General features: G+C 41.7%; 1 protein-coding gene across 2 annotated transcripts in view; it reads right to left on the bottom strand.

Moving 5' to 3' along the window:
* PLCB1 (phospholipase C beta 1) overlaps window positions 1-25,777 on the bottom strand; it is a 510,352-nt gene that overhangs the window by 298,515 nt on the left and 186,060 nt on the right. Inside the window, exon 1 of one of the 2 annotated variants that reach the window (XM_069955510.1) lies at window positions 1,113-1,133. The exons of the other annotated variant lie outside the window; for it this stretch is intronic. The gene's annotated coding sequence lies outside the window, so the exon portion shown is untranslated. Of the gene's footprint in view, window positions 1-1,112; window positions 1,134-25,777 lie in introns of those variants that run through there. 2 annotated transcript variants of the gene reach the window in all.

The raw sequence follows: 25,777 nt of genomic DNA, 5'->3' as shown, positions 1-25,777 counted from the left end.
GGGTACACTCTGCTGGCAATGGGTATGAGGGTACACTCTGCTAGCACTGGGTATGGGGTCACACTCTGCTGGCACTGGGTATGGGGGTACACTGTTCTAGCTCTACGTTTGGAGTACATTATGCTGGCTCTGGGCATATGGGGGTACAGTCTGCTGACACTGAGTATGGGGGTACAGTCTGCTGGCACTGGGTATGGGGGGTCTAGTCTGCTGGCACTCGGTATGGGGGTATAGTCTACTTGCACTGAGCATGGGGGTACAGTCTGCTGGCACTGGGTATGGGGTACAGTCTGCTGGCACTGTTAATAGGGTCACTGGAGGCACTTTGGTTGTCATTTAGGGATGTGGGATGTATATATATATATATATATATATATATATATATATATATGAGCTTACATTACATTTACACCAGATACATATTCATATCAAGTTTTAAAAATAATAATAATAATTTGAAGTTCATTTGAAGTCATCGTTGCAGTTTCACGAACAATCAAATGATTAACAGTTAGCTTAAGATTCACAGGTCTCAGGAAGGATTGTCAGTGTTTACTGTATTCATCCTTCATTGTCGGCTCTGGGAATATAACATTTCTGTATAATGATCCCTCACTTTCAGTTCATGATGGCAGTCATATTAAGTTACTGTTGCTAGGCAACAGCATCAACTCTTCAATGTCCCGGGGAGTTGGCATGGCGCTCTGTAGGATGCTTGCTGTACTGTTTTTTTGTGGGTGTTTGCTGATAGTAGGGCTGTAACTTTAAAGGATCAAGCTAGTAAAATGTAAGGAATTCATCATTTAATCCTTCTCGTTGACAAGAAGCTGGAACAAAACGGGATCTGTCATCCTCTCAGCAACATAAAAACCACATAAATCTACTCGCTGCAAATCACCCAAGCCCGATGTAAATACAATGTCTACACATAAATCTTATTAACTCAACATCATCATCATTATCTTATTTACCTACAGCGCCAATTTTGGAGAAACAGATCCGTAAACCAGGTCATGAAAGAAACACGGTTTGAGGGCATTCATAAGATTCTAAGGGTGTTCCTAGGCATTCACGGGTATCGAGCGAGCATATTGTCCAAAAAACATACTTACCCCTCCTTGTCACCACAGTGATGTCACAGTTCACTGTGCCCAGGCCACTGCCGAGGTCACATGCAAAAGGAAGTCCATGTGACCTTAAATTATTGGGTTAAAAAGCTGCAGTAGCTCATGCACACTGAACAGGGAAGTCACCATACACGTCCAGCAGGCAATCTGGCGTGACATCAGTGTAGAACTGGAAACAACAAGAGAGGCAAGTACGTTTTTTTTTTTTGCTGTCCTTGCTTCACTGCTAGAAAATCCCTTTAAGGCTTAAAGGGGTTGTCCATTTATCAGACTAAAAACTGCACTTTCTAGGCCATAGATATACAGAACATTACTGAAAGTAAAAATGTTGGTGATGTCACAGGTCACGTGACCTCTAGGATGCTTGTCTCTCAGAGATTTTCCGTGACACCCCAACCCCTTTCTCCACCTACAGTACATGATCTATTGATGGATTACATGATCTATTGATGCTCTATACTTATGTCAACTGAACCTTTAGGCTAAGGCTACATGACTTTGGCCAAAATAAAGATTCCACTATCGCTGAATTGTGATCCATTGCTGCTAATGTAAGTAAATGGGATCATTTTCCGACGTGACCATTAACAGAAATTTATGCAAGATGGATTTATGGTCCATTCACTTGCACAATCTGCATTGTACAGTAGCTCATTTGAGACAAAATGAAATAGTGGTATTTGATCATGTGATCAGTTTTGTAGCCAGACTTGCCATGTGGCCCTAGCCCTTAGAAAGTTTTCATAAATCTGCCTGTATATGTATATCTAGTTGTTTTCAGTAAGCAGAAGGCAACTCCTAATGAACCGATCTGTGCCCGTCCTCTAATTCCCTTCTGCAGGAAGTGATAAGCAGCTTCTGCGTTGCTCTTCCCCCATCACTGTATAAACCTCAGATTCTGACATAAGAATTTGAAATTATATATATATATATATATATATATATATATATATATATATATATATATATACATACACATGGAAACGTTCATTGGGCATTAATTATAAAGTAATACATGTACTTGTATGCATGTTGCAGAGAGGTAAGGACATACTCAAGACTAAATTAAATATTTACTCAGTAACAAGCAAAGAATAAAGACGTCATTTTCATGAAAAAAGGGCCACGTAATGGTTCTAGGTAAAGGTGCGCCATTTGCATTTTTCTTTATTCCTCCAAAACCCAACGTAACATTAAAGCTATGTAATCAATTATGTTTAATCTCTGTAAAAGCTTCCTAGCCATTAGCAGCACGCGGGTAATGATTGCATTTAATTTCTAAGTTTATCACCTGCTGTCTTCTAACAGGAAGATGCTAATATATCATAGGAGAAAATCTGCCTCCCTATGCTCCAGCACATATGGTTTCATCTCTTTCATTTTATATTATGGCCTAAATATCTCCTGTGAGATCAGAAACAATACTTACACTTTACGGGCATGTTCTCCCGGTATTCCAGCAGTAGATGTCTACAAGGCGTCTCTTATAGAATTAGACGGAACGTGCACGCTGAGTAATGATATGTTGCACTCACTAATCATTCCTTATGGCTGCTTTTCAGATTATTTTAAGGGCTCATTTTGTGACTTTAATTATACAAATTACACTAAAACTGCAAACATAAAATAGCACTTCAATGACCAGGGATCTCACACTCTTATAAAGATATCCGAAGTTCTTTTATGATAGAACATAGGTACTGCCTTCATGCAGTCTCTTTACCTCTAAATACATAATTGCCAACAGTCCTGATTTCGGCGAGAGATCACTTAATCTGTACCACAGACGGGCAAGGTTAGTGCAAACCCACCCAAAATAAAGTGTTGTGGGGTGTTCCTGGGAGTGCTTTCCTAAAGCAGGTCTTAAGAATCCTAATTTTAATTATGTAAATGTTAGTCTACTATACTACATCTATCTACATCTATTTGTACTACTATACTACATCCATAAATCTATGAATCCACAATGCTCCGGTAGACCCATCATACATGGGCCCCATAGCAAACTTTTGATTGGGCCCCCCTCTTCTCCCTATCCCACTGTAGGTAATCCCCCTTGTTAGCCCTCTGCTCAGTAGATAGCATATGTTAGGCATCTTCCCTGACATCCCCCACCCCAGTAGATAGTGCCTCCATGGTAGACACCTTTTCTAGTGTCCCCCAAGGTAGGCTTCTCCCCTGGTATGCCCTGTAGATAATGTTCCCCAAAATAGGCATCTCCCCTAGTATCCTACCCCCCAGTACATAGTGTCCTCCATGGTAGGCATCTCCCTTGGTAGTATGATGACAGCTCAGAAGGACCAGTGTATTGGAGGAATGGGCCCCCTGATGCGGCAGGCTAAATTAGGCTCTTGCTTACCATTTACAAACAGTGTAAACCACCCAGCCCTGATGGTGGTGGTTACGCCTCTGTTTATGGTATCTGGTAGACCCTATTGACTTATAATGTGACTCTTTCATCTTTTATGTTAATTTTGATTGTCTTAGTAGAGTTGCATGTTACACTATTTTTTCTCTCAAATATGATGGAATTACCATCAAAGCTGAACTGGTGGAAAGCATGGGTGCACTGATCGGTAAAGGCCCTATTACACCAACAGATCTGACGACAGATTATCTGCCAAAGATTTGGAGCCAAACCCAGGAGTGGATTTGAAAAGAGGAGAAATCCAGTCTTTCCTTTGTGACCTGTTCTCTGTTTATAGTCTGTTCCTGGGTTTGGCTTCAAATCTTTGGCAGATAATCTGTCGTCAGATCTGTTGGTGTAATAGGGTCTTTAGTCTTCGATTAAATGTAAGCTCAGATATCATGTGGGGAAGACAGCAATTGTTTGTGCAGCCCTATACTGCTGTCATTCCTCAGTTGCCCATCCCCTATTTCATGGGGAGATGTGTGTCTGACCAACAAGTCAGATTAATGCAATTAGATGATGAACAAGGGCCCTTTTTTCTGAACAAATATCCTTAAAGAGGATGTACCACCAGGTACATCCTCTTTAAGCTGAACCCACGGATCGAACGGCGCCGGCACAGGGAAGCCGGTGCTGCGGTCCGTTTTCCGGACCGAGGCCCAGTTCGCGTGCACGGCGCCATTCTATGCACTGGAACCGGCCTGTGCTCAAGCACTGGAGGTAGGCCGGCCCGCTCCCAGTGGGAGGAAATTGCCTCCCCTGTATGACGCGGCTCCATTCATTCTAAGGGAGCCGCATCATGGAGGGGAGGGAATTCCCTCCCACTGGGGCGGGCCGGCCTACCTCCAGTGCTTGAGCACCGTCCGGTTCCGTCGCATAGAATGGCGCCATGCACGGGAACCGGGCCTCGGTCCGAAAAACGGACCGCGGCACCGGCTTCCCCGTGCCGGCGCTGTTCGATCCGTGGGTTCAGCTTAAAGAGGATGTACCTGGTGGTACATCCTCTTTAAGCTTCCAATTGCATCAATGTGCTTTAATCCCCCATCACCAACTCACCAAATGTAATTTCTTGGATCACTGACTACTGCATTTGCGGAACATACTACAAGACCTGACATTTTTGAAGTGCCCTGACTCAGTCTTCTAGCTATCACAATCTGCTCTTCGTTAAAGTTGCTCTGATCCTTACGTTTACCCATTTTTCCTGCTTCCAACACATCAAATTGAAGAACTGACTGTCTAGTTGCGGCCGAAAATATATCAACCCTTGACAGAAGCCTTTATAATAGGATACTCAATGTTACAGTAATATATACAGTATATACTGTATATATCTTACTGTAACATTGACTAGATAGATAGATAGATAGATAGATAGAGATAGGTAAACAGAGAGAGAGAGATTAGAATTATATACTGTATATATATTATTTTTTTTAATTATTATTATTAATTTTAAATTTTTTAATTTTTTTTTTTTTTTAAAGGCCAGGCACAAGAAATACTACTCTGAGATCTTAATGACAAGCTTTTTTGCCTGGCATGAAAACCATCACACAATGCCTGTGGGTTTTGACAGCAGGCATGCCACACTGTGATAAATGGAAAACTATGGGTCTTAGAGACGGCAAGAAATTATCATGCCCCGTTCATAAATGACTGGTGATCAGTTGGTAATTGTGAAGGATATTCTGCATAACCTCATATTTTTCCCATCTGTTTGCTAAAATAAAGACAATTTTTGAGGTCTAAAGGAATTTTGAAATTTTTGTTGCCATTTATAGATTTTCCAGCTAATTCCTATACATGTCTCATATACCAGTGCCTTGGGGTATTAAAATACTGTATTCTTTAAAAATAGTCATTTACGTAGCTGTTTTCAGCCTGACTGCACCGTCCATTGAAACAAATGGAAATGCTAAAAGGGGGAATTACCCTTCCCAGGGACCAGGGCATGTAATACAATTGCATGAGTCCTTTTCACTTCCATTCAATTGTTCTTCTGTTTAGAACAAATGAGTAAATAACAATCGTTTCATTATGATTTCCTGTGTATATTGCCCCACATTGTACACCACATCCTAATCCTATTTATATAATATTCTATATACTATATACTGTATATATTATATAATTATATATAATCTGAAGGATCAGTCATCCTATTATTTCTACATCTCATTGTAGCTAACAACATAGAATTCCAAGATGTCTCCCGTCCTCACAATCTTATTATTTATTTTTCTGAAGATGGATAATGTGATTGTACCGGGGTATAGCTGACTGTATAAAATCAATTATGTTAGATGTCTGTATTGAGAATATCGGTCCGGCTGAATCCAGTAGCCAGCATGCTGTTAATTCTCTATGTTCCAATAAGAGTCATTTTTACACTTAATGCACTTGTTTCTATGGAGTTTTCTTATCTCAGTATCCAGCACTGTCTAGGGAATAGCCACACATTGCCTTTTAACAATAAAATATTACAGCTGTAAAGCTTCAGTCACTCTAAATTTTATTGTAGTTTTTTTTTTAAATAATAAAGGTCTTATCCAGGATTAAAAAAAAAAACAAAAAACAGTTGCTTCCAGAAACAGCACCATCCTTGTCCCCAGGTTGTGAGTAGTATTGAAACTCAGCTCCAGTTTTTAATGGAGTGAGCTGCAATACCACATACAAACTCAAGACAAGAGTGGCACTGTTTCTGGATGAAAGCAGCAATGTTTTTCAGGTTGTAAGTGATAAGGCTAGGTGATGTGATTTTACCTGCTTACACCGTGACCTGTGGGACTACACCTATATATACAGCTCTCTGAATTAGAAGATCAGAGCATGACAGAAAAATGGTCAGGAAGGAAGAAAAGAATGTAAACTCTCACTCACAATGATTTTTTTCCAGGAACTCTGACGCATATGTTAAGTTTACAATACTTGAATACACTGCGCATGATTAGTACTGCCCCATATTTTGTCTATAAAAGTCAATAAATCAATAAAGGGGGCGCTTCCCCAACTTATGTTACTGATACGTACATCAGCTGTCTGTGTCTGTGATTTTAAGTTGTAAGCAGAATTGCAGCTGCTAACTCTCATAAGGAACCATCCTATCCTGGGGAGTGTCTGGCTTCATAAAGTCAGGCAAAACAAAAGTTAACCTTATCACCAGTAAATGTGTTTAAGAAAAATTGGTATTAACCCAATTGAAATAATATGTAGCAATCTGGAGGACAAAATGCCTAGTTTATATAATTAATAATGACTTCATGTTTAGGGTTAAACAATTATACATTAATTTAAAGAATTTCTTAATTCTAAAGCAAATTAATATATCTCAAGGCCCATAGGCTATTCTCTCATGCCTTCTATATCCCTTAGATAAGTCCCCTGGTGGAACCTCCCTTTATGTTCTTCTACAGTACTTCAATGGGATAAATCCCTTGGTGCTACTTATTGTCGTCTTCTTTTGCATTAAATATTAGTCTCCTGGTGGTAACACCTCTGGTCTCCCCTGGTATTACTATCTCTGGCTCTGTTCTATATCCCCTAGTAATACTTATTGTGGCCTTCTTCTTTTACATTACTGTGATGAGTCCCCTGGTGGTACTTACTGTGGCCTTCATCTACATTACTGTGATAAGTCCCCTGATGATACTTACCATCAGGGCCTGTCCCCATGTGGTACTGTACTTACTTTGGTTCTATTTTACAATAATGACATAGGTTTACTGACATTATCACATCTGGTCCTCATCTACATTAACAAGATTAGTTCCCTTTAGCCCTCCTCCCTCAATAAATACACTTAATAAAGTAATAAAATACCCAAATGACAAATTTAGCATAGAACTGGAGGTGTCCTGGGGTGCCCATGGCACATACCAATATGCACCTTCAGATTTCTATGGTGCCATAAGTTTGGCTTGATATAACCACAGAAGTTCCAGGGGGCCCATACTTCTGACTGTTAAACATATATATAGTTTACTTGTATGTGAGGCCTTGGAAATGTTCATTAAGTGGGCATCTTGCTGCCAGGGCATACTCACCCTGCTCTATTCAGATACTTACTGTGATCATGCAGTCTCCTGGCTCTATTAATGATGTTCTGAACCTATTGCAGCCTTAGTGATGGTTGGTTCAGTTGGTTGAGAAAGCTAGCAGGAGAGCCAGGACAGGATGTTATCAGGGTTAGTAAACAGAAGGCTATGGAGGCCTGGGGCAGATTGGGTAACTGGAGCAGGACTGGATAAGGTGAGTATGCATGTTATGTTATTTTACAATCCTAGCATGCTGTAATTTACCTTTTAACTAAATTGGAATACCCCTTTAAATGGGATTGCTAAAACAAGAAGACCCTTTGAAGAATTCGTCTTCATTGAAGCTCTAGGTAATAATCTAGAAGTAGAACATACAATAATTTTAAGAGTCCTTATTACCCTTTAGAATCCATTTTTCTGATTGTCACATTGGAAAGAATCATTTTGAAAAACAAGCAGATATTCAAATCAGTCATCTCATTCAGAAAATGCGCTCAGTAGGTAATTCTGCGTTCATTGATGTTCTACCCCTGTTCAGCTCTGTATTCTGGCTTCTTTCTGGCTAATAGATAATAAACAGCAGCTCTTGCTCTCGAGGATACACGTCCGTGCATCACACAGATAGCCTACTGACTTCATTGGAAATTGAGTATTTCTTCATTTCTCCTGTGGTGGAATGGAATACTTCCTGCCAAATCCCCCCCATAGTTCACAGCAGTGGTATGACTGTAATGGCGGATCACCAGCGGACCATTCTTACAAAAAGGGATTGTTACATTTCACCATGACATTGTGGCAGATTGGAAAATTAAATAAAAAGTAAAAGGAGAACAGAAATGTCAAACAAAAACTAATCTCCAAATGCAACAAACTGAACCGAACTTTGGAAGGAAATTTTTTTTAAAAGTTACAGTTATGGTACTCGACATCTGATCGGAAGTGATCATCCATGATGCAAGACTTGATGCACTTGATATGGCATACCTGCATTGAGCTGCCATTTTTCTGTACATTATATGCATTTAAAGAGCTCTTTTAATCAGAAAAAAAAAAAAAAAAAAAAAAATATATATATATATATATATATATATATATATATATATATATATATATATATATATATATATATATATAAGAAAGAAACAATCCAATCCAAAATATAACTATTTAAAAAATGTGGAAAATAATAAAAATTTAAAGAGCGGCTAGATATGTAAATTGCCCAATTCTACCAGAGAGAAAGGTCTAAACTTCTAGTGAATTACCTACTATTAGGCCAGGTCTGGCATATTATCTAACTCTGTTATTGTGTGACCATGGCCAAAAACAGTGCTGTATATAGTATTTCCGTGTAAAACACTGTATCTATGTAAAAATACTATGTACAGAACCATTTTAGGTAAATGGATATGGTCATTAAAAAATAAACCTTGGCAAAATCCTGACATGTCAAAGCAATGTGCTAATAGCAACAGAGTCCAACAGCACCTTAGGTTTCTGAATCCATTAGGCCAATGTAGCAGTGGATGCTCGCTAGACCACCAGCAATCCCAAATGCCAGTATGTACATATAAACAACAGCATCCAAGTTCTTACCAAAAATCTGAATTTTTTTTTTATTGCATAAAAAGGTACAAAGTATGCAGTGTTGAAACAAAGATCCTTTAGGTCAAAACGTTGCTTTTTCCACACCTGGATATGCAATAAAAAATTTTAATTATTTGGACAAATATGTTGGAAGCTGTTGGACTCTTTCGTTTATGTTAACGGGGATATGTCAAGAGTTTTAAAGTTGAGGTCTCATTGCATAGACCCCAACCCATCAGGGGAAGGAACTAGGAGAACTGTGGAGTAAAGTGCTTCACTTCTGACTTCCAGCAATATCCAGGAACTACTGCACACATCTTCCCACTCAATCCTGCCCCTGATCCATAGACTCCAACTGATCCAATATAAGCCATAACTTTTTTTTTTTTTACATAGCCCCATACCCCGATGACAGATCCTCCTTATAGGAGAAGTCCGGCTGTAAAGATTGCTTACCTCTCCCCATGTCTGCAATGTGACCGTGGACCGACTCCAGGACCCCCGCCGGAAGGCATTTTTTCCCCGAGTTGTGATGATGTCACAATTTGGGGGAAAATGCCCATCCCGGCTGAAGGACAGCCCGCTCAGCCAATCGGTGACTGGAGCGACGTCCCGCCCAGTCACTGACTGGCTGAGCGGGCTGTCCATCAACTTGGTCATGACGTTGACAGCTCAGGATATCCCAGAACTACCATCCATTGCTGCAAAGCCTTTAATAAATTGAATCATTTTCAGTATTTTCATGTTATATTTCAACACTATACAAACAACATTAGGTTATATACATCGCTGCATTAGTATATATTATTAATATCCATGCTGTCGCTCAGTAAACAGGCTGTAATTTGCTTTAATGTGCCTTTTATATTAAACAGTCTCCGTAGTCTTCACCCGCGTAAGCGTACCATTAAAATGTCAGCGTAACTGTGTCCCAGCTAATTATTGTCTGAAATATGTTGGAGCCTTGATAAGAGCCGGAGCTTTTTTAATCCCATACTTCTGAACACCCTCCAGCTTTAACACGCAGGAATTCAGAAGATATACTGTAAGAAGGGCTGCGAGGACCAGATTTCTCGAAAGGCAAACCGGCCTTGGCTTAGAGCAATGGAACTTTACGTATGGAAAGCTTTTATCATTTATTTCATTACTTATTTTATATATTTATTTTTGTATGACTATCAGTTATTTATGATCATTTGTATTTCCTAGTAATAAAAAAAGCTGCCACAAAATAACAGTTAATAAGTAATGAGTTTACTAGGGATTTGCTGGGCGCTTCCCATGACATCCCTGTCCTTGAGTTTGTTCTTTCTAATTCAATAAGTTATAGGATGATTGCCAGCTGGCAACCCAAGCTTCTCTGTTCTCTCTAAACTTTTCAAGACGCTATGCACATATGCACTATGGCTTCTGTTTACAAAATGAGTCATAAAACTGATGCCGGATCCATAATGTAGCATACTGTACCTAACCCACCCAATGGACCTCAATGACTTTTAAGCTGGATCCAACTAGAGCTCCATGGAGGTTTCCATCACCGTTGACGTCAAGAACAGAGAAACTTGCAAACCCCCAATGGTCCCCATTATAAATTAATGGGCAACTGACACAGAGGAATCTTATAGTTTCGTCACAAATGGAGTCTATGGGGCACGTAAATATTGCCTTAAAAGGTTCAAATCAGCTAAGGTTGCTAGCCTACAGTCTGAGTATCTTGCCTTATATAAAAAGAAGATGGAGATGACCAAGAGAAGACGAGTTCCTGCTATGTTCTCGTAGACTCTTTGTCTAACACATTGTTGCAGTCAAATTCTTTTTCTGTTCTTCTTTTATTTCTTTATTGATTTTAAGGTTTTACGTCGCCGTTCCTGTACCTTCAACTGGCAGAAATAAATACAGACTGTGGAAGAACAATGCCCTTTTCCTTAGCCTCCATCCCTAAGTGTAATGTTCAAGGGCTATATGAACTGCAATTTTAAAACATGTTGGGCTACTCTATAATCAGCGCTAATAGGGCAAGCTAAAGTCACAGCCAAGGGGCATGGGAATAACTTTTGCGGTAACACACATAGCTTTTTGCAACAGAACAGAAGATCGGATACAAAGCACTATTACTAATCCTTTGGTTGCAGTTCAAGTTGACATACAGTTTGAATTACTGTCAACAGGGGGGTTCACACCTATCTTTCCTATGGGATCGATGCTAATATATACTGTATTCATTGACAACTGTTTAAATGGTTAATAGGGATGTGCAAATTTAAAGGAGAAGTCGGGCATTTTCTAAAAAACGTCAAGGGCAGGGGGAAAATTAATTTCAAGCAACAAGTTACCTCTCTCTGTGCTCGCAGTGAGTAGCTGAAGCAGCCGCGGGAGCGTCGCTGGAAGTAATTTTTCCACAAGCTGTGATGACGTAGGAAAATGATGGAGGAAAATGACGGTCCCGGCTGATAGACTGACCAATCAGCCAATCAGTGTCTTAGAAAACACCAGACATCTCCTTTAAAATAATAGCAAGGTCTTCATTAGTCTTGGTGGTCAGCTATTCAGCCGGCTGCCTTTAAACTTCATGTCGCTCCCTTGCCTCTCCATTTGGGTGCCTGGATCCAGTCCTGGGAAACTTCTCCCAGTTTCCCAGGACTGGATCCAACTTTTTCAGGTGCCCAGAGTTGAGCGGCACTGAGTTCAAATCCAGCTAGTTGACAAGCCGACTGCCGAGACTAGCGAATTTCGCTATAGCTTTAAATTGGCTCATCCATAGAATATTTTTCTTTCATTCTTCAGATTGCTATCTGTGGCCAGACAACAATGTAGTGCAGTACTGAGCTGAGCTGAGAACTATGTGTCAGGTGGTACATTTTTACTGACAGCGGAGACAAAGTGCTTTACTGTCCTTCTGGCCGCTGCATATTTCACCATCCTCCTCTAGTTATCTTTCTGGCAGGAGTCACAGTTTTAATATCTTATGCTTAGCGATCGGAGAGCAATTCCTCTGCTATCTATGTGAGCGCTAGAATGGTACATCCAGCTTTCAGATCTGTTTTCATCTTAGACCTCTACACTCATACCTGAAAAACTGTAGCCCCATGTCAGTACCATCCACATATCCTCATATAAATGCAAGTCTGACACAAGCCTATCCCCATAACAGTACCAGGCAGCCACATAAACCCAAGAGATATTCACATACCTCCCAACTTTTTGGACGGCCAAAGAGGGACACTTCAGTCTATACTATTTAATTCAAGGATGCATTCACACATACAAGATTTGCTGCAGATTGATACATACATTTAGTTACACTGATATCTGCAGATCCTGTATGTGTGACTGCATTCTTAGGTCCCATTCACACATCAGTAACCGTGTCTGTAATTGGGGACCCAAAACTGCAGACAGGATTACAAACGTGTGTCAGTAACTGTCCGAATTTGCAGGGACCCAATGTAAGATAGGTGATATGGATGCACAATGGCTTAATTGTTTTTTTTTGCGGCATGGATCATGTCCCCAAAACGGATCTACAACACCTACAGATGTGTGTGTATGGGACCTTATGATCTGCATGTGTGACAGGAGCCATAATGTCACATGATTCATCTGAATATAACAATTGTTAGGATCCAACTTGCACCACATGATAAAATAATATGCAGGTTTGGGTCTATTAGGCTATGTTCACACAACGTATTGAGACCGGCCGTTCCGTGACCCGGCCGGGTCATCGAACGACCTGTCTCTGCCCGGATCATCCAGGCCGGTACTTAGGTACCGGCCAGATGACCTGTCCGGCCACAGAGCTCTGATGTGGGCACATCAGCGCGCACCACATCAGAGATTCCCCCTGCACACTGTGTGAACAGACAGGGTTTCCTAAGGCCGCAATTCATTGAATTACGGCCGCAGAAAACTGACGATGAGTATACGCTCCAGTCGGGATCCCATTGAAACTAAGGCATTGTTACACCCCGCAAAAACTACGGCGCAACAACGGCCGTAGTTTTACGTAGTGTGAACATAGCCTTATACAGTAAGAAACCAGACACTTTCTAGGGCAACATAGAAAGTTTGTTAATGCAAATCTATTTCCTAGGTCAAAAAGAGGGACATGTAAGGGACAAAGAGCGACGTGGGTCAAAAGTAGGGACTGACCCTCCAATAGAGGGACACTTGGGGGGTATGTATTCAGTAAGCCACATGCTATAGTTGTACTATGTTTAAGGGGATTCTGACATCTTATGTATAAATTCTTTCCCAATCTGAAGGTGCAAGCTAACATTTGTATATTGTTCAAAAACCCTTCCTGTTAAAGGGAATTGGTTGGTGGCTGAAGAAGTTGGATGCAGGCCTAGGGAGTCCTGGAAAACATAAGAACGGTCTGTAGCTCTATCCATGTTTTTCAGGCAGCCATGGGTCTGCATCCAACTTCTTCAGCCACTAGTAATCAAATGCAGAGCATTCAGGATCGGATAAACCCGAGCGTACTCAGGGTTTTCTCATCTCTAGTCTGTAGTTTTTTCAAGATGAAGCTTCTGGCGGAGTGATACCCATTCTATACATGTGCGTTATATGTGTGTCTAAGTAATATGCTTTGTCTCATGCCTGTGCTGTGTGTAAATGAAGAACCTGGATTATTAGAGTCTTACATAGCAGCTCTGCTCCAAGTACTCACCACTTTGCCTTTCTCTTTTCCCCTACTGCAAGCACGCCTACTGTCTGATGATTGACAGGCCCTAAAAAAAATGCTTACTCCAGTAATTGGCCAAACAGGCCAGTGAGTATGCATTATTTTTCATTTTAAGGCAGCTTAGTTAACACCTTTAATTTTTTTTTCCCTACTGGAAAACCCCCTTTATTATTGCAGAATGGACTTAACTAGTTTCACTAAATCAATAATAAGCTCATGTTTTTCTCTATGAGATAAGACGTGGCCTGTAGGGGTTCCTCAAAGACGAGTATGGAAAACAGAACACTAGACAAGCTACATTTTATGTCATATTCATGTACTTCTTCCCATTTATAACTACATAACTATTTATAAAATCTGTTTGTTTCTCCTTTTTTTGGCTACCACTGTAAAGCTAAAAATAGTAATTTTTTATTTTTTTCATTGGAAGCATGTTTCATTGGAAAACAATTTTTCAGAATGTTACAGAGGCCCGCAATGCCTACTGCAGAAAATATGAAACACTACATTGGATTTATCAATCAATAAACTCTGTTAGCCTCCAGATTGAAAACCACTAGGGGAAAAGGATTTCTACACCATCCAGGTTTTTTTTTTTTAAATGTGAAAAATGATGTATTATGCTATAAGGTACAAGACTACAGTAGAATATGAACTTTTTTTTCCAGATATATAGGAATTTTCTACAGTCTAGCTGATTATGTGATGCATATTCCATCAGTATTCCCTGTAGTTTTCCAAAAAATAAAAACAATAGAAATTAAGTCATATAAACAAACTGCTGCTGGATTATGTGATGTATTGACCCTGAAGGGAGGGGGAGCGAGCACAGGCTGCAGTGCTAGCTGTGAGGAGGACACATTATAAAAAAACATTTTTTAAAGCTTCCAAGATTACAGTGGGAATAATTTTTTAAGCTATATTACGGGAAAAAAATAATAATAATAATAATAATAGTGCTATAATAATATGCTAATTTTGAAATTATCTATCTTATATACATATCATACCTCCACAAATCCTCTTGTGAGAAACCTGTGCAATGGCCCATGATGAATCCCTTGATTCAGTGGCCCATTCTGACCAGTTTGTGCAACTCACTTCTACTACTACTACTAAAAAAAAAAAAAAAAGTTTGGCTGTATACAAAAGTAGCAGAACTGAGTGTGTCAATATATAATTGGTGAATTACTTATTAAATAATATTCATATCTTCAGGGGTCTTCAATAATTCCCATGATTCTCCACTAAGCCTACTGGGCACTTGGGCCATCTTAACTTCTCCTATTTATAGGTGACACTGCCTTAAAGGGGTATTCCGCTCAAAAATAACTGTTGATATGTTGCTGCCTGTGGTGAGACTAACAATTCATTCCATACTTGTATTTTCTATTTAGTCTCCTTCTCAGTTCTCAGCTGCTGCTTTTTGCTGAAGACACACAAAAAACTATGTGAGCCTTCTTCTCTGTCTCCCCCTCCTCCCCTCCCTTCTCATACTGCTGATGTAAACAGGTCCCTGACTGGCTTTATCTGCAACGTTGTATGTTCTATATAATGCTGGGAGGGTTAAGTTGCTAATGAAGAAGCTACAATGTTGCAAGTAAAGCCTGCTAGGAACATGTTAACATCAGCTGTCTCCGAAAAGAGGGGGAAGGAGGGTGAGAGGGTGAGAAAAGCTCACACATAGTTTTTCGTGTCTTCAGCAGAAAGCAGAAGATCAGAACTGGGGGAAGGAGACAGAATAGTTAATAACAAGTATGGAATGAATTGTTAGTCTTACCATGGGCAGCAGCATATCAAAAGTTATGTTTGAGTGGAATACCGCTTTAAAGACTATTGACAGTCCTAGCCCTAGCCTTATACTTATTATTTACTAGCCCCAAAAGTTTTTTGTACTTGTTTCAGAGAGTAAACCAAATTGGTATCTTTTGGTTCAAACAACTAGCTGTTCAGTACAATATTTCAAAATTTAGGGACAGTGAGATAGTTTTAGATGAGGGTATTGCTTAAAAATACACAATACAAATACCAGTTACGCAGGTGTATTACCTGCCAAATAGCAAGCGAGCAAGTTAATGGTGTCACATGCCAACCATTCATTTAGTGTAACCAAATGTATATTCTGTGTAAGGATGAAAAAAGATATACTGTAAGTACATCTTACAAAGTTGATCCAGAATAAGGCAGTCTAAGGCAGAAGCCAATATTTCTTATCTTAGGGAAAAAAACAGTTACTAACTTGGAATCAATTATGCTTCTCCTAGATCAATAACCCATCTCCAGAAATTTAGTATCTATACAATTTTTCCAATACTTAGTAAATACGACCTCGGAGAGTCAGACTGTTCAAATAGTTTGACAGTCCATATAGCCCAACAGCGAAGGGAACACATACTCCACTGAAGACTACAAGAAGTGTCCAATCTTCAGTGCTTAAACCCAAATGCTGGCAATTGTTGCTGCACCACATAGCAAACACCTAAACAAAATCAATCATATCACAGAGGAAAATTTAATTTGGAAAATATACTTACCAGAGCCATCAATTTGACTCCACATTACTCTGCACATAATATTGATCACCTCCGATATTAAATCTTCAAGAAGGAGCAAAGCACTTAGTAGTAAATTAGGCAATGTTTAGACAGGCAAATAGAACAAGTTCTATGTCATCTTCTGCCAGGCGGTAATGAATTTCTAAACCCAAGGGCCTGCTGTTCGGTGGTAGTAGCACAGGAACACATATAACATCTTTACGAGAGAACTGACCAGTAAACTACAAAGTTTGTCTTTTATATAATATTCAAAACTAAACATGGAAACATAGAAGATTGTCGGCAAAAAAAGACCACCTGGTCCATCTAATCCACCCTTTAAAGGGGACCTGTCACCCCGGCTGCTAGAGTAAAGCCCACCCGACCCCCCGAGGGAGCCCCTTATACGTATCCCTTCCTCTAAGTCCCGGTCCTGGACTCTGTCCCGCCGCCGAGAGATCCCCGTCGGAAGCTGTGCGCGCGCTCACCAGAGATGAATCCGACGCCCATAGAGAACGACTGCTTCAGTCATTCTCTATGGGCGTCAGACTCATCTCTGGTGAGCACGCGCATGGCTTCAGACTGGGATTTCTCGGCAGCGGGACGGCATCCGGGACTTCAAGGGGAGGGATAAGTATAAGGGGCTCCACCAGGGGGTCGGGCAGGCTTCACCTGGCAGCCGGGGTGACAGGCCCCTTTAAGCATTTACTTTATTATCTTAGATATATGTTTATCCCAGACATTTTTATGTACATTTTATATACATTTATGTATTATATATGTACCAACCACATCTGCTGGAAACTTGTTTCAGACATCTACTACTCTTCCAGTAAAGTAAATAGGTAAAAAAAAAGTTCAGAATATAGAATGGTCTAACCAAAAATGGTCATTGACACAGCATATTTCTCAGTGGTTCTCACCTATTTCAATAGGAACCATTGACTATTCAAAATATACTATTGAGACTTTTTAAAGAAAAAGTTGGACAGGTAGAATTACCAATGGCAATTGGCAGCCCGTTTACCGCTCCTACTAAATCAGTTTTCTTAAATAGAAAAAATCAAAAATAGTTTTAAAGAGGTTGTCTTATCAGAATTTGAGAAAGCATCCCCTTGGGATGATCAGCTGAATGCCCTCAGTATAATAACTAAAAAAGTTCTTAGCAGAAGCAGTGTGGGAACCATGTTGCCGTAGCCTTCCTAGAATGCCCTCAGTGGCAAGGTATGCTTCACTATTGCCAAGTCTTTGGTTACTCATGTGTAAACACTGTGGTGTGGACAGTGGCCAATAGTCATCAGTGAAGGAGCTCAGCTGCCAGGGCCAACAAAGACATAAAACGACATTGTAAATATTGTCATGTGTGCAAGTGTGAAGTTATTATAATTACAGTATATTTTATTATACTTAAAGGACAAGTGCCATGAAAAACTTTTTCCCAGTAATTGAAGCACATTACAAAGTTATATAACTATGTAATATGCTTCAATCACCTATTTGCCTCCCTTCCCTGTCTTTTCCCCCTCCACCCCCGACCAGGAAGTGTCCTAACTCACACAGACCTCATTATGTGTCGTCACCGTCACCAGGCACCTCCTTCTTGTGAGGATGAGTCATCAGCAGGAGGGCTGCTCTATGTCCTGTTACAGCAGCCCCCACCTCCCCAGTCCAAGTGATGGCTTGCAGTTGTTCAGCCAATGGGAGCTGAGCAAGCTGAGTCACCTGACAAGGCAGGGGAGGGGGGAGGCTAGTGTATCAGGAGAAGGAGCTGAGAGAAGAGCTTGCTGACGGTGACGACAGTAATCAGGTCTGTGTGAGTTAGGACACTTCCTGGGGGGGGGGGTTGGAGGGGGGAAAAGACAGGGAAGGGAGGCAGATAGGTGATTGAAGCACATTACAGAGTTATATAACTTTGTAATGTGCTTCAATTACTGGGAAAAAGTTTTTCATGGCACTTGTCCTTTAAAACTGTTAACCCATGTACAAATTCTTGATGATAAAAAAAAAAAAAAAAAACAGAATCGCTTGTTAAAAGAAATGCATCTAAAGTAAAGCACACCAGGACCACTAGTGCCTATGACTTTACTTTAGGCTTTATTCACAAAGAAGGGAACCTGTATAATATACAATAATACATCAGGTCCCATACAGAGCTATTGTTGATTTTTCAGAATCCAAGAAAATTATTTTCTAAATAGTCTTTATTAAAAATTTCCTACTATTTAGCTGTTAATCAGAGCAAAATACATCTATCCGACTTTTTGCTCTCTCACTTAGCAGCAGTAATGAGTTAGGGCCCTATAACAGAGATTGATAATCGGCCAAATCAGGACATTATTGGCCCCTTTAAAAAAGAAAAGGATCAGCAAAGATCCTTCGGCTGATCCTTGTCTTTTGGCAAGTTTAAAAATCATTGGCTGACAACTGTGCATCGATACAAATAATGGATAGTTTGGCTGATGAAAGCGTAAATAAAATAAAGTTATTACTTACCTGTGCAAGCTCCACTGGTGTCCTGCTGCCTTGTTTCTGGGACTCTCCGCTCACTGCAGCTGCACTGGCGCTGTCCCATGTTGGCCTGTCAGTTCTGAGATAGAACCAGACTTGTGCCGCAACTCCAGTGACTGAGGAATGCCATAGACAACACTGGAGGACAGCGGGGGAACGTGGGCAGGTAAGTAAAGTCTTATTATTTTACACCAAAGCAAGGGCCAACATGCCCTTACACACCAGCTCAAAGGGCAAGTGGGGAGAGCAATCTTGGAGGACTGCTTACAGAGCAGAATGCGAGAGAGAGAGAATTCGGGAGCATTACAAGTATAGAAAGAAAAGAGGCTCACACACCAGGCTACAGAAGCTGTTGAAGGAAACATAAGCAACATTTTTAATAAAGACCTATAGAGAAAATCCTTTTTTCCAACAAATAAGTACAAAGCAAGAATGAAAAACTCCTTTCCAGTTTTATATATATATATATATATATATATATATATATATATATATATATATATATATATATATATTGTGGGGGTCTTTAGTAGGGGGTAGCGAGAATAATTCAGTCCTTATGCCAATTTAACATAAAATGTCCAACTTTATTGCTTTATTGTGGCATATAAAGTTTCAGACAAAAGCAAATGTAGCAGCACTGTGCAAAAACAGGATACAAAATAAACACCTGCCCGGCTGGGCTCTAACTAAACAGAGGTCTCACCTGACTCAACCAAACAGGAACAAACAGCAGTAGTATCTGACACAGGTCAGTGGCTTCCAGGCTCTCAGCAACATTCAGCCCTCTGAGCTACCTTTTATGAGCTGGAGCGATTAGCACCTGCTTACACCTGTGCGCAAGGTGTGGACTGGAGTGGGGAGGGAATGGCAGGTCCCACTACCAAACCTACCCGCCATTCCAGTAAAATCCAGGCCCGGAAATAATAAACAACAGCTCAGCAGAATATCTCTGCTGAACCACATCTTTCCCGGAGTTTACCATCTCATCCCAGCTAGCAGTCTGGGTGAGATGTACACCCCCTCCAGTATCTTACCATTCACCTTTCTACATATCCCCCCCCTCTTCTCCAGACCGGAGGGCTGGGCATTTTTAGACCACAGGCAATGAACTCTTGATAGTGCATCCGCATTTCCCTGTAATTTCCCTGGCCGGTGTTCTACCGAGAAATTAAAATTTTGCAGGGACAGAAACCACCTGGTCACCCTGGCATTTCTTTCCTTGTTTTGCTTCATCCAGGTGAGAGGGGCATGGTCTGTCACTAGCCTAAATTTTCTGCCCAGCAGGTAATATTTTAGGGATTCTAGTGCCCACTTGACTGCTAGACACTCCCGTTCTACAATGGCATAGTTTTTCTCAGCCGGAGTTAACTTTCTACTCAAATACATGACAGGATGTTCCTCCCCATTTACTATTTGTGACAAGACTGCCCCCAACCCTGAATCAGAAGCGTCTGTCTGTACCAAAAATTCTCGTTTAAAGTTAGGGGTAACCAACACAGGTTGTTGGCACAGAGCTGACTTAAGGCTTTGGAACGCCTTTTCTGCCTCTGGGGTCCATGTTACCATTACCGACTTCCCCCCTTTTGTTAAGTCGGATAAAGGAGCCGCTATTGAGGCAAAGTTAGGCACAAATCTACGATAATACCCAGTAATACCAAGAAAGGCTCTTACCTGCTTCTTTGTTAGGGGTCTAGGCCAATTCTGTATTGCCTCAATTTTATTCACTTGAGGCTTGATTAACCCTCTGCCAATTATGTAGCCAAGGTATTTGGCCTCCTCTAACCCCAACGCACATTTCTCTGCGTTTATGGTGAGACCCGCATCACTGATGGCATCCAAGACAGCCTGGACCTTACAGAGGTGACTTTCCCAATCTGCGCTAAAGATGACCACGTCATCAAGGTAGGCGGCTGCGTAGTCACGATGTGGTCGCAGAATTAGGTCCATCAACCTCTGGAAAGTCGCAGGAGCCCCGTGCAACCCAAATGGCATGACTACATACTGAAATAACCCCTCTGGGGTTGAGAAGGCAGTTTTCTCTTTGGCTTTCTCAGTCAGTGGTATCTGCCAGTAACCCTTTGTAAGATCAAGGGTGGTTATGTACCGGGCATTACCCAACCTCTCAATTAGTTCGTCTACTCTGGGCATAGGGTACGCATCGAACTTGGAGATTTCATTTAACTTTCTGAAGTCGTTACAAAATCTCCAAGTACCATTGGGCTTTGGGATTAGAACTATTGGGCTAGACCACTCACTCTGGGACACTTCAATTACCCCTAGATCGAGCATCCTTTTTACCTCAGCTGACACCGCCTCCCTCCTGGCCTCTGGTATCCTGTATGGCTTGAGGTTTACTTTACTTTTGGGCTCAGTCTCTATGTGGTGTTTGATGAGGTGTGTGCGCCCTGGTAGGTCAGAAAACTTACTTCTGTTTACCTGCAAGAACTCTTTGGCCTCCTGTTTCTGTGACCCTGACAGAGTTTCCCCTATTTTTACTGGAGGAACTGGTTGAGGAAAATCTTTATTTCTTCTTCCAGATGCTACCAGGGACTCCCTGTCTTTCCAGGGCTTTATCAAATTTATATGATAAATCTGAAAAGGTTTCCTTCTACCGGGTTGATGTACCTTATAGTTTACATCACCCACTTTTTCCACAACCTCATAAGGGCCCTGCCATTTTGCCAAGAATTTACTCTCCACTGTGGGGACTAAAATAAGGACTCTATCACCTGGTTCGAAGCTTCTAACCCTGGCAGAACGATTATAAATTCTACTCTGAGCCTCTTGCGCCCTCTGTAGGTGTTCTTTCACTACAGGCATTACCGTGGCTATACGGTCCTGCATTTGCGCCACATGCTCGATCACACTCTTGTATGGGGTTGACTCTGTTTCCCACGTTTCCTTGGCAATATCTAATAAGCCCCGAGGGTGGCGGCCATATACCAACTCAAAGGGGGAAAACCCGGTGGAAGCTTGGGGTACCTCCCGAATGGAAAACATAAGGTATGGTAACAAGTGATCCCAATCCCGGCCATCCTTTTCCACTACCTTTTTTAGCATGTGTTTCAGGGTCTTGTTAAATCTTTCCACTAACCCGTCAGTTTGGGGATGGTACACAGACGTACGTATATGGGTGATCTGGAACAGTTTACAGAGCTCTTTCATTACCTTGGACATAAAAGGGGTTCCCTGGTCAGTGAAAATTTCTTTTGGAATTCCCGTCCTGGAGAACATATGAAATAATTCTCTTGCTATGGTTTTGGACGCTGTATTTCTTAAAGGCACAGCCTCAGGGTATCGTGTTGCATAATCCAAAACCACTAGAATGTACTGATGTCCCCTGGCAGACTTTACAATGGGTCCCACTAAGTCCATGGCAACCCTCTCAAAGGGCACCTCTAAAATGGGGAGTGAGACTAAAGGACTGCGGAAGTGAGACACTGGAGCACTAAGCTGGCATGTGGGGCAGGACTCACAGTAGTTCTTGACCTCCCGATATACCCCTGGCCAGTAAAACCTCTGGAGGATTCTCTCTTGTGTCTTGTTAGTCCCCAAGTGTCCCCCAAGTACATGATTATGTGCCATGTCAAGTACCATACGTCTGTACGGCTTAGGAACCAGAAGTTGCTCTACCACTTCACCATTAATTTTAGTGACTCTATAGAAGAGATCACTATGCATTGCAAAATGTGGAAACTGTTTGTCAGCCTCTGGTTCCTGCGGTACACCATTTAACACAGTAACACTTTCCCGAGCACCTATGAGAGTCTGGTCCTGCAACTGTGCAGTCCCAAAGTTGTCTCGGGACACTGCAAGGTCGGGCACATTATGATCGGCAGGAGACTCCTCCTCTCCAGCCAGGACCTGCAAAGGAAAGTTATCAACACCATGTACATATGTTAACTTATTTTTATTTTCCCCAGGGGGTGACTGGTTGTCAACAAGGGGTTCCTCACACGTTTTTGAGGACTTTTGTTTTTCCCACAGGTTCCAAAACAGAGGAAAGTCACGCCCCACAATAACACTGTGCATTAGGTTTTTCACTACCCCAACCTCATAGTTCACAGTTCCTAACTCAGTCTCAAATTTAACCAGTGCCACTGGGTAGATTTTGGTATCTCCATGGATACACACTACACTCATGTTTTTACCCGGCACAAAGTCCCCACCCACAAGGCTGGCATGCACCAAGGTTACCAGGCTACCCGAGTCCAGCAAGGCCTTGATAGGATAGTCATTTAATTTAAGGCTGCAGACCTGAGGTTCAGTCTCTAGTCCAGGTGCCGCAACACACACAGGTTCTGCAAATAGTGACTGGCGCCGGCTAGCGTCACACTCCATGGGCTTAGAGGTGAGAGGGCAATAGGCAGCCATGTGTCCCAGTTCGTGGCATCTCCAGCACTGGATTGGCCCTGGTCTCCTTGGCAAGGAGTCCTTTTTGGGGCTAGTTAGCCACTTGGGACCATCGCCAGTAGGTTGCCCACCAGAGACCTCAGGAGCCCTTTTCCCCTTTTCTGCACTCCTCCACACTCCCCCAACAGATGGAAGTCTCTTACCAGCTGATGGCGTAGGTCTGGCACTCCGGGGAGGTGAAGACACAGCAGGGGCATCACAGAGGTAGTCCTCAGTCGCTTGGAACCTTTCCACAAGGCTGATGAGGTGGTTGGCATCTCGGGGGTCGCCCTGCCCGACCCAGCGCTGCAAGTCTGGAGGAAGAGCCCTGACGTAGCGATCCACAACAACCTTTTCCAGGATCTGAGCAGGAGTAGAGGTGTCTGGCTCCAGCCATTTTCTTGCCAGGTGAATGAGGTCGTACATTTGGGACCTGGCTGGCTTGTGCAGACTGTAGCTCCAGTTGTGGACCCTCCGGGCACGGACAGCAGCTGTGACTCCCAACCGAGCAAGGATCTCCGCTTTCAGCTGTGTATAGTCCCTGACCTCTTGTGCACTGAGGTCATAATAGGCTTTTTGAGGTTCACCAGTTAGATATGGAGCAATGACCTCTGCCCACTCAGCAACAGGTAGCCTCTCTCGCTCAGCCACCCGCTCAAAGACAGTAAGAAACGCCTCCACATCATCATCAGGAGTCATCTTTTGTAAGGTCTCTCTTACTGTCTTTCGCACACTGACACTGGCAGCTTGGCTGGGCATGATTACAGTCTCTTTAGCTGTGACAGTCTCTGTCAATGCCGCAATCTGCTTCATAAGGAGTTGATTTGTCTCCTGCTGGACCTGCATGGCCTCCTGGTGTGCTTTCTGCTGCTGCACAGTAGCTTGCTGTTGCTGCAGGTTTGTTTGAACCAATTGCTTTATCAGCTCCTCCATGCTTGGAGACTCTGCTTGCAACTCTGATGCTGCTTTTACCCAGGACATTAGCAAACCAGCCAACTTTTTCTTTCACCGTTGCCCCTAGCAACCACTGTTGCCCGCATCCGAAGCACCAATTGTGGGGGTCTTTAGTAGGGGGTAGCGAGAATAATTCAGTCCTTATGCCAATTTAACATAAAATGTCCAACTTTATTGCTTTATTGTGGCATATAAAGTTTCAGACAAAAGCAAATGTAGCAGCACTGTGCAAAAACAGGATACAAAATAAACACCTGCCCGGCTGGGCTCTAACTAAACAGAGGTCTCACCTGACTCAACCAAACAGGAACAAACAGCAGTAGTATCTGACACAGGTCAGTGGCTTCCAGGCTCTCAGCAACATTCAGCCCTCTGAGCTACCTTTTATGAGCTGGAGCGATTAGCACCTGCTTACACCTGTGCGCAAGGTGTGGACTGGAGTGGGGAGGGAATGGCAGGTCCCACTACCAAACCTACCCGCCATTCCAGTAAAATCCAGGCCCGGAAATAATAAACAACAGCTCAGCAGAATATCTCTGCTGAACCACATCTTTCCCGGAGTTTACCATCTCATCCCAGCTAGCAGTCTGGGTGAGATGTACACCCCCTCCAGTATCTTACCATTCACCTTTCTACAATATATATATATATATATATATATATATACATACTTTTGTCTATTTATTAATATTTATTGTGTTTTTGACAATTAATTGTTTTCCCATCACCTGTGTTTAATACAGTTCCAGCTGGGTTCACACTACGTATATTTCAGTCAGTATTGTGGTCCTCATATTGCAACCAAAACCAGGAGTGGATTAAAAACACAGAAAGGATCTGTTCACACAATGTTGAAATTGAGTGGATGGCCGTCATTTAATGGCAAATATTTGCTGTTATTTTAAAACAACGGCTGTTGTATTGAAATAATGGCCGTTATTTACTGTTATATGCCAGCCATCCGTTCAATTTCAACATTATGTGGACAGAGCCTTTCTGTGGTTTTAATCCACTCCTGGTTTTGGTTGCAATATGAGGACCACAATACTGACTGAAATATGCGTAGTGTGAACCCAGCTAAAACTTTTATATTATTTGCTAGATTTATATTATCTGTCCCCGTTTTGTCGATTCTCATAGAAATCTAATTGTGTGACCATAATCCACAGTCATCATTGTGACTATAGTGGTTAGAGGTCCAGAGTATTATGGTCAATAGAAAAAATCTATAAATTCCTATCTTAACCATCAGAGGCCTTAGGCTTAGTTACTAACCAGTCCGTCTTGCTATGTTACCTAGATACAGTATGCCTAAATAAATGCTGCAAGCATTATGCACAGAATCAACAGTCTGCTGCTTCTTATTGCACCATTGGGAGAGATGAAGCTTTGGGTCACTATTATTAGCCATTTATTACCATCTATTATTACCCATCTATTACCCACTATTATTAAGGACGCAGACAATTTTCAATTTTGTCATCCTTGTTTTCCAAGATTTTTCCCCTCAACATTACAATGTAATTAATGTAAAGAGA

Source organism: Dendropsophus ebraccatus, chromosome 15 (genome assembly GCF_027789765.1).
Source record: "Dendropsophus ebraccatus isolate aDenEbr1 chromosome 15, aDenEbr1.pat, whole genome shotgun sequence".
NCBI classification, from domain to species: Eukaryota; Metazoa; Chordata; class Amphibia; order Anura; family Hylidae; genus Dendropsophus; species Dendropsophus ebraccatus.
This window is presented reverse-complemented; position numbering and strand designations above follow the sequence as displayed.